Source organism: Hyla sarda, unplaced genomic scaffold (genome assembly GCF_029499605.1).
Source record: "Hyla sarda isolate aHylSar1 unplaced genomic scaffold, aHylSar1.hap1 scaffold_1359, whole genome shotgun sequence".
Taxonomy (NCBI): Eukaryota; Metazoa; Chordata; class Amphibia; order Anura; family Hylidae; genus Hyla; species Hyla sarda.
In genome coordinates, this window is record NW_026607986.1 from 40,334 (window position 1) to 54,508 (window position 14,175).

At 45.4% G+C, this 14,175-nt stretch overlaps 5 non-coding genes across 5 annotated transcripts; all 5 read left to right on the forward strand.

Annotated features, from left to right (window-relative positions):
- Positions 1-335: 335 nt before the first annotated feature.
- Positions 336-526, forward strand: LOC130306199 (U2 spliceosomal RNA). The gene has a single exon (XR_008855585.1). It is a non-coding gene; the product is annotated as a U2 spliceosomal RNA (small nuclear RNA).
- Positions 527-2,616: 2,090 nt separating this feature from the next.
- LOC130306200 (U2 spliceosomal RNA) lies at positions 2,617-2,807 on the forward strand. Its single transcript, XR_008855586.1, has one exon. It is a non-coding gene; the product is annotated as a U2 spliceosomal RNA (small nuclear RNA).
- Positions 2,808-4,894: 2,087 nt separating this feature from the next.
- Positions 4,895-5,085, forward strand: LOC130306201 (U2 spliceosomal RNA). Its single transcript, XR_008855587.1, has one exon. It is a non-coding gene; the product is annotated as a U2 spliceosomal RNA (small nuclear RNA).
- A 2,095-nt stretch (positions 5,086-7,180) lies between these two features.
- On the forward strand, positions 7,181-7,371 carry LOC130306202 (U2 spliceosomal RNA). Its single transcript, XR_008855588.1, has one exon. It is a non-coding gene; the product is annotated as a U2 spliceosomal RNA (small nuclear RNA).
- A 2,091-nt stretch (positions 7,372-9,462) lies between these two features.
- LOC130306203 (U2 spliceosomal RNA) lies at positions 9,463-9,653 on the forward strand. The gene has a single exon (XR_008855589.1). It is a non-coding gene; the product is annotated as a U2 spliceosomal RNA (small nuclear RNA).
- Positions 9,654-14,175: the final 4,522 nt, after the last annotated feature.

Here is a 14,175-nt window from a genome sequence, read left to right on the forward strand (position 1 = left end):
GAGGCATCTGCAGGCAACAAAGGTAGGTGTGTGCTTGTGTGTGTGTTTCCTATGCAGATCCTAAGCCCAGTGTCACATGCAAGTAGGAGGAGTAAGAAGGGTTCCTGGCAAATCCGGGTTATGGATTGCATTTAAAAAGGCCCCGTGGGAGTGCAATGGGCCCCTGTCTTGCTGCTTAGCAATAATGGTATGGGTTTAGGTTCTGCTGTGTGTACTGGTGGTTGACTGCCCCCCAGCCCAGAGAGTGCATGGAAAATTGTCTGGTAGCCTCCCTGACAGCAAGCAGTGATAGTGCCCATGAAGGGCACCTTGTTGGGCCCGCCCCTTTCACGGTTATCGCTTCTCGGCCTTTTGGCTAAGATCAAGTGTAGTATCTGTTCTTATCAGTTTAATATCTGATACGTCCCCTATCTGGGGACCATATATTAAATGGATTTTTGAGAACGGGGGCCGATTTCGAAGCTTGCTTCCGTCGCCCTATGCATTGACCCGATATGGCAGTATCTTCGGGTACAGTGCACCACCCCCTTACAGGGTTAAAAAGAAAGATTCCTACTTTCATTGCTACCTGCTTGCTGGCTAGCCAGCTAGCCCGCCCTGTGGGCCTTGCTGCTGCTGCAGCCAAAAAACAAAAGGTGGTGCTGCTGCTGCTTCTGCTTCTGCTTGTGTCTGGCCGCTGTTGGAGCGTCCAGGCACAGGACTTCTGCTGCTGCTGACTAAATGGCCTCCTTAATTGGATCATTTGAGTAGCCAGCACACCTGTGCAGGTAGGGCATGACATGATAGGCAGCTGCCTTGATAGCGGGTGGGTGCTGAATGTTCCTAATTGACAAAATAAGATTAATGCTTATGAAGAAATATAAAATCTCATCCCTTCCCCAATATCGCGCCACACCCCTACCCCTTAATTCCCTGCTTGAACTTGATGGACATATGTCTTTTTTCGACCGTACTAACTATGTAACTATGTAACATAACATGGGGGGGGGGGGGGGGTCTCCTGGCTGTTCACACAGGTGTGTCATTGCTGTACATTGACCATGCATTGCTTCTGTGGTATTGCAAAGGCAAAGACAAATGCTTCCAGCCATCCATTGCACTAATGGATTGGTCATCAGCTGGCTGTCTATGTCCCGCATCAATATAGACCAAAGTACAGAGGGTTAGGCTATGCTATTGTGCACCTACCTGATGCATCAGAAGGTGCGAGGCCCTTGCTAAATTCTGTGCACAGACTTTGAGATCTATACTTTAGACTGTATCTAAACCTGCTCCAACATGGACTGACATTCTGGCCTACTTTCAGCCGATGCGACTTGTCTGTCGCTGAACAGTCGCTTTTTATGTATTCAGCACCTATGTATAATGTTGTAAAAATGCTCTAGAAGCTAAAGTCGCAGAAATGTCACACATATTTGGCCTGCAACTTTCTGTGCGACAAATTCAGACAGGAAAAATCAGTATAAATCCTTAGAAAATTATCCCCCAGTGTCTCCATCTGCTGGCGGTATTGAATAAGCATTGCTGCACTGATGGGGTATGCATTAGACGAAAAAAAAGAAGAAAAAGAAGAATAATACGCCCAGAAAAGAGGCGAAAAGGAGAAAAACGTAAAAAAACGTGAAAAAAAAGTAAGAGGAAGAGAAGGGAAAAAAAGGTGGAAATGGGTTTAAAAGTGATTTCGGCGGAGAAATATATATATATATATATATATATATATATATATATATATATTTATTTATACGCGCACACACACACATATATATAAACGTATTCTCCGTTGAGATATTGCAGCCGCTGCTGTGTCCAGGCCCAGGAGCCTTAGCACTGTGCTGTGATGTCACTCAATACCACTGACATCACTAGGTGTAAACAACATCTCTCCTTTGCTGTGTATGTGACTATGGAGCTGTTTGGTGATGTCGTCTATTATGGCCTTCATAGAAGCAACAGGAGATTGTTGCATCCATCTAGAACCCTCAGAACTACAGTGCTATGATGTCACTCACTTCCACAGGCCTTGCAGAGTGTAAACAACAACAACCCAGCTTTGTTGTGTATGTAACCATAGGGATTTGTGATGTCACCTAGAACCTTCACAGCAGCGACAGCTTTATGAGGAGCATCAGCACTGCTCTGCCTGAGCAGAACCATCACCGCCATAGGTTGTCAAATAACCCGGGTTTAACCCACACAGGTAAGTCCAATGGGGTGCAGGCATGTCCTCTATGCTTACAGCTTCCCGTGGGTGTTGGTTTGATACCGTTTGGGGACAGCCAAGGAGGCATCTGCAGGCAACAAAGGTAGGTGTGTGCTTGTGTGTGTGTTTCCTATGCAGATCCTAAGCCCAGTGTCACATGCAAGTAGGAGGAGTAAGAAGGGTTCCTGGCAAATCCGGGTTATGGATTGCATTTAAAAAGGCCCCGTGGGAGTGCAATGGGCCCCTGTCTTGCTGCTTAGCAATAATGGTATGGGTTTAGGTTCTGCTGTGTGTACTGGTGGTTGACTGCCCCCCAGCCCAGAGTGTGCATGGAAAATTGTCTGGCAGCCTCCCTGACAGCAAGCAGTGATAGTGCCCATGAAGGGCACCTTGTTGGGCCCGCCCCTTTCACGGTTATCGCTTCTCGGCCTTTTGGCTAAGATCAAGTGTAGTATCTGTTCTTATCAGTTTAATATCTGATACGTCCCCTATCTGGGGACCATATATTAAATGGATTTTTGAGAACGGGGGCCGATTTCGAAGCTTGCTTCCGTCGCCCTATGCATTGACCCGATATGGCAGTATCTTCGGGTACAGTGCACCACCCCCTTACAGGGTTAAAAAGAAAGATTCCTACTTTCATTGCTACCTGCTTGCTGGCTAGCCAGCTAGCCAGCCCTGTGGGCCTTGCTGCTGCTGCAGCCAAAAAACAAAAGGTGGTGCTGCTGCTGCTTCTGCTTCTGCTTGTGTCTGGCCGCTGTTGGAGCGTCCAGGCACAGGACTTCTGCTGCTGCTGACTAAATGGCCTCCTTAATTGGATCATTTGAGTAGCCAGCACACCTGTGCAGGTAGGGCATGACATGATAGGCAGCTGCCTTGATAGCGGGTGGGTGCTGAATGTTCCTAATTGACAAAATAAGATTAATGCTTATGAAGAAATATAAAATCTCATCCCTTCCCCAATATCGCGCCACACCCCTACCCCTTAATTCCCTGGTTGAACTTGATGGACATATGTCTTTTTTCGACCGTACTAACTATGTAACTATGTAACATAACATGGGGGGGGGGGGGGGGGTCTCCTGGCTGTTCACACAGGTGTGTCATTGCTGTACATTGACCATGCATTGCTTCTGTGGTATTGCAAAGGCAAAGACAAATGCTTCCAGCCATCCATTGCACTAATGGATTGGTCATCAGCTGGCTGTCTATGTCCCGCATCAATATAGACCAAAGTACAGAGGGTTAGGCTATGCTATTGTGCACCTACCTGATGCATCAGAAGGTGCGAGGCCCTTGCTAAATTCTGTGCACAGACTTTGAGATCTATACTTTAGACTGTATCTAAACCTGCTCCAACATGGACTGACATTCTGGCCTACTTTCAGCCGATGCGACTTGTCTGTCGCTGAACAGTCGCTTTTTATGTATTCAGCACCTATGTATAATGTTGTAAAAATGCTCTAGAAGCTAAAGTCGCAGAAATGTCACACATATTTGGCCTGCAACTTTCTGTGCGACAAATTCAGACAGGAAAAATCAGTATAAATCCTTAGAAAATTATCCCCCAGTGTCTCCATCTGCTGGCGGTATTGAATAAGCATTGCTGCACTGATGGGGTATGCATTAGACGAAAAAAAAGAAGAAAAAGAAGAATAATACGCCCAGAAAAGAGGCGAAAAGGAGAAAAACGTAAAAAAACGTGAAAAAAAAGTAAGAGGAAGAGAAGGGAAAAAAAGGTGGAAATGGGTTTAAAAGTGATTTCGGCGGAGAAATATATATATATATATATATATATATATATATATATATATATATATACGCGCACACACACACATATATATAAACGTATTCTCCGTTGAGATATTGCAGCCGCTGCTGTGTCCAGGCCCAGGAGCCTTAGCACTGTGCTGTGATGTCACTCAATACCACTGACATCACTAGGTGTAAACAACATCTCTCCTTTGCTGTGTATGTGACTATGGAGCTGTTTGGTGATGTCGTCTATTATGGCCTTCATAGAAGCAACAGGAGATTGTTGCATCCATCTAGAACCCTCAGAACTACAGTGCTATGATGTCACTCACTTCCACAGGCCTTGCAGAGTGTAAACAACAACAACCCAGCTTTGTTGTGTATGTAACCATAGGGATTTGTGATGTCACCTAGAACCTTCACAGCAGCGACAGCTTTATGAGGAGCATCAGCACTGCTCTGCCTGAGCAGAACCATCACCGCCATAGGTTGTCAAATAACCCGGGTTTAACCCACACAGGTAAGTCCAATGGGGTGCAGGCATGTCCTCTATGCTTACAGCTTCCCGTGGGTGTTGGTTTGATACCGTTTGGGGACAGCCAAGGAGGCATCTGCAGGCAACAAAGGTAGGTGTGTGCTTGTGTGTGTGTTTCCTATGCAGATCCTAAGCCCAGTGTCACATGCAAGTAGGAGGAGTAAGAAGGGTTCCTGGCAAATCCGGGTTATGGATTGCATTTAAAAAGGCCCCGTGGGAGTGCAATGGGCCCCTGTCTTGCTGCTTAGCAATAATGGTATGGGTTTAGGTTCTGCTGTGTGTACTGGTGGTTGACTGCCCCCCAGCCCAGAGTGTGCATGGAAAATTGTCTGGCAGCCTCCCTGACAGCAAGCAGTGATAGTGCCCATGAAGGGCACCTTGTTGGGCCCGCCCCTTTCACGGTTATCGCTTCTCGGCCTTTTGGCTAAGATCAAGTGTAGTATCTGTTCTTATCAGTTTAATATCTGATACGTCCCCTATCTGGGGACCATATATTAAATGGATTTTTGAGAACGGGGGCCGATTTCGAAGCTTGCTTCCGTCGCCCTATGCATTGACCCGATATGGCAGTATCTTCGGGTACAGTGCACCACCCCCTTACAGGGTTAAAAAGAAAGATTCCTACTTTCATTGCTACCTGCTTGCTGGCTAGCCAGCTAGCCAGCCCTGTGGGCCTTGCTGCTGCTGCAGCCAAAAAACAAAAGGTGGTGCTGCTGCTGCTTCTGCTGCTTCTGCTTCTGCTTGTGTCTGGCCGCTGTTGGAGCGTCCAGGCACAGGACTTCTGCTGCTGCTGACTAAATGGCCTCCTTAATTGGATCATTTGAGTAGCCAGCACACCTGTGCAGGTAGGGCATGACATGATAGGCAGCTGCCTTGATAGCGGGTGGGTGCTGAATGTTCCTAATTGACAAAATAAGATTAATGCTTATGAAGAAATATAAAATCTCATCCCTTCCCCAATATCGCGCCACACCCCTACCCCTTAATTCCCTGGTTGAACTTGATGGACATATGTCTTTTTTCGACCGTACTAACTATGTAACTATGTAACATAACATGGGGGGGGGGAGGGGGGGGGTCTCCTGGCTGTTCACACAGGTGTGTCATTGCTGTACATTGACCATGCATTGCTTCTGTGGTATTGCAAAGGCAAAGACAAATGCTTCCAGCCATCCATTGCACTAATGGATTGGTCATCAGCTGGCTGTCTATGTCCCGCATCAATATAGACCAAAGTACAGAGGGTTAGGCTATGCTATTGTGCACCTACCTGATGCATCAGAAGGTGCGAGGCCCTTGCTAAATTCTGTGCACAGACTTTGAGATCTATACTTTAGACTGTATCTAAACCTGCTCCAACATGGACTGACATTCTGGCCTACTTTCAGCCGATGCGACTTGTCTGTCGCTGAACAGTCGCTTTTTATGTATTCAGCACCTATGTATAATGTTGTAAAAATGCTCTAGAAGCTAAAGTCGCAGAAATGTCACACATATTTGGCCTGCAACTTTCTGTGCGACAAATTCAGACAGGAAAAATCAGTATAAATCCTTAGAAAATTATCCCCCAGTGTCTCCATCTGCTGGCGGTATTGAATAAGCATTGCTGCACTGATGGGGTATGCATTAGACGAAAAAAAAGAAGAAAAAGAAGAATAATACGCCCAGAAAAGAGGCGAAAAGGAGAAAAACGTAAAAAAACGTGAAAAAAAAGTAAGAGGAAGAGAAGGGAAAAAAAGGTGGAAATGGGTTTAAAAGTGATTTCGGCGGAGAAATATATATATATATATATATATATATATATATATATATATATACGCGCACACACACACATATATATAAACGTATTCTCCGTTGAGATATTGCAGCCGCTGCTGTGTCCAGGCCCAGGAGCCTTAGCACTGTGCTGTGATGTCACTTAATACCACTGACATCACTAGGTGTAAACAACATCTCTCCTTTGCTGTGTATGTGACTATGGAGCTGTTTGGTGATGTCGTCTATTATGGCCTTCATAGAAGCAACAGGAGATTGTTGCATCCATCTAGAACCCTCAGAACTACAGTGCTATGATGTCACTCACTTCCACAGGCCTTGCAGAGTGTAAACAACAACAACCCAGCTTTGTTGTGTATGTAACCATAGGGATTTGTGATGTCACCTAGAACCTTCACAGCAGCGACAGCTTTATGAGGAGCATCAGCACTGCTCTGCCTGAGCAGAACCATCACCGCCATAGGTTGTCAAATAACCCGGGTTTAACCCACACAGGTAAGTCCAATGGGGTGCAGGCATGTCCTCTATGCTTACAGCTTCCCGTGGGTGTTGGTTTGATACCGTTTGGGGACAGCCAAGGAGGCATCTGCAGGCAACAAAGGTAGGTGTGTGCTTGTGTGTGTGTTTCCTATGCAGATCCTAAGCCCAGTGTCACATGCAAGTAGGAGGAGTAAGAAGGGTTCCTGGCAAATCCGGGTTATGGATTGCATTTAAAAAGGCCCCGTGGGAGTGCAATGGGCCCCTGTCTTGCTGCTTAGCAATAATGGTATGGGTTTAGGTTCTGCTGTGTGTACTGGTGGTTGACTGCCCCCCAGCCCAGAGTGTGCATGGAAAATTGTCTGGCAGCCTCCCTGACAGCAAGCAGTGATAGTGCCCATGAAGGGCACCTTGTTGGGCCCGCCCCTTTCACGGTTATCGCTTCTCGGCCTTTTGGCTAAGATCAAGTGTAGTATCTGTTCTTATCAGTTTAATATCTGATACGTCCCCTATCTGGGGACCATATATTAAATGGATTTTTGAGAACGGGGGCCGATTTCGAAGCTTGCTTCCGTCGCCCTATGCATTGACCCGATATGGCAGTATCTTCGGGTACAGTGCACCACCCCCTTACAGGGTTAAAAAGAAAGATTCCTACTTTCATTGCTACCTGCTTGCTGGCTAGCCAGCTAGCCAGCCCTGTGGGCCTTGCTGCTGCTGCAGCCAAAAAACAAAAGGTGGTGCTGCTGCTGCTTCTGCTGCTTCTGCTTCTGCTTGTGTCTGGCCGCTGTTGGAGCGTCCAGGCACAGGACTTCTGCTGCTGCTGACTAAATGGCCTCCTTAATTGGATCATTTGAGTAGCCAGCACACCTGTGCAGGTAGGGCATGACATGATAGGCAGCTGCCTTGATAGCGGGTGGGTGCTGAATGTTCCTAATTGACAAAATAAGATTAATGCTTATAAAGAAATATAAAATCTCATCCCTTCCCCAATATCGCGCCACACCCCTACCCCTTAATTCCCTGGTTGAACTTGATGGACATATGTCTTTTTTCGACCGTACTAACTATGTAACTATGTAACATAACATGGGGGGGGGGGGGGTCTCCTGGCTGTTCACACAGGTGTGTCATTGCTGTACATTGACCATGCATTGCTTCTGTGGTATTGCAAAGGCAAAGACAAATGCTTCCAGCCATCCATTGCACTAATGGATTGGTCATCAGCTGGCTGTCTATGTCCCGCATCAATATAGACCAAAGTACAGAGGGTTAGGCTATGCTATTGTGCACCTACCTGATGCATCAGAAGGTGCGAGGCCCTTGCTAAATTCTGTGCACAGACTTTGAGATCTATACTTTAGACTGTATCTAAACCTGCTCCAACATGGACTGACATTCTGGCCTACTTTCAGCCGATGCGACTTGTCTGTCGCTGAACAGTCGCTTTTTATGTATTCAGCACCTATGTATAATGTTGTAAAAATGCTCTAGAAGCTAAAGTCGCAGAAATGTCACACATATTTGGCCTGCAACTTTCTGTGCGACAAATTCAGACAGGAAAAATCAGTATAAATCCTTAGAAAATTATCCCCCAGTGTCTCCATCTGCTGGCGGTATTGAATAAGCATTGCTGCACTGATGGGGTATGCATTAGACGAAAAAAAAGAAGAAAAAGAAGAATAATACGCCCAGAAAAGAGGCGAAAAGGAGAAAAACGTAAAAAAACGTGAAAAAAAAGTAAGAGGAAGAGAAGGGAAAAAAAGGTGGAAATGGGTTTAAAAGTGATTTCGGCGGAGAAATATATATATATATATATATATATATATATATATATATATATATACGCGCACACACACACATATATATAAACGCATTCTCCGTTGAGATATTGCAGCCGCTGCTGTGTCCAGGCCCAGGAGCCTTAGCACTGTGCTGTGATGTCACTCAATACCACTGACATCACTAGGTGTAAACAACATCTCTCCTTTGCTGTGTATGTGACTATGGAGCTGTTTGGTGATGTCGTCTATTATGGCCTTCATAGAAGCAACAGGAGATTGTTGCATCCATCTAGAACCCTCAGAACTACAGTGCTATGATGTCACTCACTTCCACAGGCCTTGCAGACTGTAAACAACAACAACCCAGCTTTGTTGTGTATGTAACCATAGGGATTTGTGATGTCACCTAGAACCTTCACAGCAGCGACAGCTTTATGAGGAGCATCAGCACTGCTCTGCCTGAGCAGAACCATCACCGCCATAGGTTGTCAAATAACCCGGGTTTAACCCACACAGGTAAGTCCAATGGGGTGCAGGCATGTCCTCTATGCTTACAGCTTCCCGTGGGTGTTGGTTTGATACCGTTTGGGGACAGCCAAGGAGGCATCTGCAGGCAACAAAGGTAGGTGTGTGCTTGTGTGTGTGTTTCCTATGCAGATCCTAAGCCCAGTGTCACATGCAAGTAGGAGGAGTAAGAAGGGTTCCTGGCAAATCCGGGTTATGGATTGCATTTAAAAAGGCCCCGTGGGAGTGCAATGGGCCCCTGTCTTGCTGCTTAGCAATAATGGTATGGGTTTAGGTTCTGCTGTGTGTACTGGTGGTTGACTGCCCCCCAGCCCAGAGTGTGCATGGAAAATTGTCTGGCAGCCTCCCTGACAGCAAGCAGTGATAGTGCCCATGAAGGGCACCTTGTTGGGCCCGCCCCTTTCACGGTTATCGCTTCTCGGCCTTTTGGCTAAGATCAAGTGTAGTATCTGTTCTTATCAGTTTAATATCTGATACGTCCCCTATCTGGGGACCATATATTAAATGGATTTTTGAGAACGGGGGCCGATTTCGAAGCTTGCTTCCGTCGCCCTATGCATTGACCCGATATGGCAGTATCTTCGGGTACAGTGCACCACCCCCTTACAGGGTTAAAAAGAAAGATTCCTACTTTCATTGCTACCTGCTTGCTGGCTAGCCAGCTAGCCAGCCCTGTGGGCCTTGCTGCTGCTGCAGCCAAAAAACAAAAGGTGGTGCTGCTGCTGCTTCTGCTGCTTCTGCTTCTGCTTCTGCTTGTGTCTGGCCGCTGTTGGAGCGTCCAGGCACAGGACTTCTGCTGCTGCTGACTAAATGGCCTCCTTAATTGGATCATTTGAGTAGCCAGCACACCTGTGCAGGTAGGGCATGACATGATAGGCAGCTGCCTTGATAGCGGGTGGGTGCTGAATGTTCCTAATTGACAAAATAAGATTAATGCTTATGAAGAAATATAAAATCTCATCCCTTCCCCAATATCGCGCCACACCCCTACCCCTTAATTCCCTGGTTGAACTTGATGGACATATGTCTTTTTTCGACCGTACTAACTATGTAACTATGTAACATAACATGGGGGGGGGGGGGGTCTCCTGGCTGTTCACACAGGTGTGTCATTGCTGTACATTGACCATGCATTGCTTCTGTGGTATTGCAAAGGCAAAGACAAATGCTTCCAGCCATCCATTGCACTAATGGATTGGTCATCAGCTGGCTGTCTATGTCCCGCATCAATATAGACCAAAGTACAGAGGGTTAGGCTATGCTATTGTGCACCTACCTGATGCATCAGAAGGTGCGAGGCCCTTGCTAAATTCTGTGCACAGACTTTGAGATCTATACTTTAGACTGTATCTAAACCTGCTCCAACATGGACTGACATTCTGGCCTACTTTCAGCCGATGCGACTTGTCTGTCGCTGAACAGTCGCTTTTTATGTATTCAGCACCTATGTATAATGTTGTAAAAATGCTCTAGAAGCTAAAGTCGCAGAAATGTCACACATATTTGGCCTGCAACTTTCTGTGCGACAAATTCAGACAGGAAAAATCAGTATAAATCCTTAGAAAATTATCCCCCAGTGTCTCCATCTGCTGGCGGTATTGAATAAGCATTGCTGCACTGATGGGGTATGCATTAGACGAAAAAAAAGAAGAAAAAGAAGAATAATACGCCCAGAAAAGAGGCGAAAAGGAGAAAAACGTAAAAAAACGTGAAAAAAAAGTAAGAGGAAGAGAAGGGAAAAAAAGGTGGAAATGGGTTTAAAAGTGATTTCGGCGGAGAAATATATATATATATATATATATATATATATATATATATATATATATATATACGCGCACACACACACATATATATAAACGTATTCTCCGTTGAGATATTGCAGCCGCTGCTGTGTCCAGGCCCAGGAGCCTTAGCACTGTGCTGTGATGTCACTCAATACCACTGACATCACTAGGTGTAAACAACATCTCTCCTTTGCTGTGTATGTGACTATGGAGCTGTTTGGTGATGTCGTCTATTATGGCCTTCATAGAAGCAACAGGAGATTGTTGCATCCATCTAGAACCCTCAGAACTACAGTGCTATGATGTCACTCACTTCCACAGGCCTTGCAGACTGTAAACAACAACAACCCAGCTTTGTTGTGTATGTAACCATAGGGATTTGTGATGTCACCTAGAACCTTCACAGCAGCGACAGCTTTATGAGGAGCATCAGCACTGCTCTGCCTGAGCAGAACCATCACCGCCATAGGTTGTCAAATAACCCGGGTTTAACCCACACAGGTAAGTCCAATGGGGTGCAGGCATGTCCTCTATGCTTACAGCTTCCCGTGGGTGTTGGTTTGATACCGTTTGGGGACAGCCAAGGAGGCATCTGCAGGCAACAAAGGTAGGTGTGTGCTTGTGTGTGTGTTTCCTATGCAGATCCTAAGCCCAGTGTCACATGCAAGTAGGAGGAGTAAGAAGGGTTCCTGGCAAGTCCGGGTTATGGATTGCATTTAAAAAGGCCCCGTGGGAGTGCAATGGGCCCCTGTCTTGCTGCTTAGCAATAATGGTATGGGTTTAGGTTCTGCTGTGTGTACTGGTGGTTGACTGCCCCCCAGCCCAGAGTGTGCATGGAAAATTGTCTGGCAGCCTCCCTGACAGCAAGCAGTGATAGTGCCCATGAAGGGCACCTTGTTGGGCCCGCCCCTTTCACGGTTATCGCTTCTCGGCCTTTTGGCTAAGATCTTGTATCTTGTCAAGGGGCTCTGAGTTCGTCGAACCTTCGGCCTTGAGGCATCGGCGGTTTTTTAGCCGTCTTAAGCCTCATGCTGCTATAGGAGGAGGACTTACAAAGAACGGGAAGGCGATCCCCCATGGCGACCCTTAGGTTTGCTGCGCATACTGAAACTCGGATTAAGAACACCTTCCGTATTGAAGTGGATGAGGAGAAAAAGGAGAAGATGACTTTGGAATTTTTTGTCAAGAGAATTATGCTGGATTTATTGCACATTCAGAGAGAAGATGTGTTTTGCCTAAAAGACCCAGGTAAAGGACTTTTCATTCTTACCTTGACTTCCGCATCTGCATGTGACCATATGTTTGAGAAAGTTCGGGAGCTTGCCAATGAGGAGGATATGAAAGGACTTGTTTTCATTGCTCTATATTCTAATGGCGATGTTCCACTGGTGGTTACTATGCACGATCCATACGTGGATATAAGAGACATTGTCTTATTTTTAAACCAATATTGTGCGGAAGTCAAATACTCTCATAAAATAATGAATGCAATGGACTTTTGGACTGGAAAGCATAAGTTTGCTGTTAAGTTCAGAGAAGATGTGAGAGGAATTGGAGGTCTGTGTCGCCCACCTGCAAATTTTTTAATTGGGCGTAAACGTGGCTATTTATTCTACCCTGGGATGCCGTATTATTGCAGGAAATGCCATGAATATGGTCATACACAAGAATCTTGCAAAGAGGAAGTGGTTATTTGCAAAAGATGTGGCCAAAAAGGCCACACCACTTTGGACTGTCAAAATGAGATTCTGTGTAATGTGTGTAAGCAGAAAGGACACGCTTTTAAGGATTGTCCTCAACGCTCCTGGGCCAATATTGTGGCTACGTCGGCTGGTCCCTCGATGAGGAAGAGCTCCATGGATGCTGTGCCTGTGCCTAAGACCCACACCCTGAAAGTGATGCCTGAGTCTTCTGCTACCGGAATTCCTGTGATACCTGCTGTGGCTCATGTCTCCAAAAGCATTGTGTCCCCGGGGAAGGTCGTGGGACCTGAGACAGAAGTGAGGGGTTCTCCTCTCATGGAAGTTGAGGGTCCTGGACCGCCCAGAAGGGATACAGAGGAGATGGATGTAGAAGAACGGCGAAAGAGGAAAAGCAGAGACCGGAAAGAGGAAAAGGGCCTTAACATCAAAAGGAGTGGTCGAGTTAGTGCGGACGAGGGGAACGTGGAGATTGTCTGCCAAAAGGTTATAACAGCATCCGACCCTGTTAATATTGAGGAATTTGTGTCACCACCTACAGATTGGGGTTCTTTGTCTGAGGATAATGAATGACCCAGGAGCTACCAAGTGTTAATATCTCCTCCTTCAATGTGAGGAGTTTGAAGAGCCCAGAGAGGAGGGCTGCTTTATTTTCTTTCTTGTCTTCTTTGCCTACAGACATTTTATTTTTACAGGAATGTGCCATTGATTATGATATCAATTATTCATCTTTGAGATCTGAATGGACTCTTGGCCCGTCTGTGTGGTCAGGGGATAATGAGAGGAAAGTGACTGGTGTTGGCATACTGTTCAAGAGCAGTGAGTATAAAGTTACCTCCTTCACAGACATTGTACCCGGTAGAGCCCTGCTCGTTCATATTATTTATAATGACATGAATATGAGACTTTTAAATGTATATGCCTCTCCAGATAAGGATGAAAGATCTGATTTATTAGAGAAAATTCAGTTTTATTTACCGGGTTCATCCCCGCTTATCATCGCTGGTGATTTTAATTGTATAATGGCAGGAGAGGAGCGGGCTGGAGGATCTGAACAAAGGAAAGATAAGACTGAAAAACAACTAAAGGATTTTATAGTTGATTTTAATTTAAAAGATTTGTGGAGAACCTCTTTCCCTAATGACCCTGGGTATACCTGGGGGAATAGCCTTTATATGTCAAGGATTGATTATATTTTTGCTTCTGGATTTGCATTTTATGGGAACATGCAATTGACTTCTACCTTTTTTTCAGATCATAAGATTTTATCTGCTACATGTAAGTTTGATGGGGTTTGCAGAGCCAAAGGAGTCTGGCGTCTGAATGTCTCTTTGCTTGAAGATGAAGAAATTAAATGTAATTTTATCTATCTTTTTAAAAAATTGCAGAACTCAAGGACTAATTTTAATTCTCTTTTAGCATGGTGGGAATTCTGCAAGGTAAAATTTAAAGAGTATTTTATTAAGATGGGTGTTAAAAAAACAAAAGACAAATTGAAATGGTATAGAGATCTTAACACAAAACTACAAACCTATTATCAACTCAAAGAGCTGGGTGTATATGTAGACGATCTGATTTTAAGTGTTAAAAGTGATATTCAGAAGGCTATAACTAACAAAGGGAAAGAAATAATTTTTAA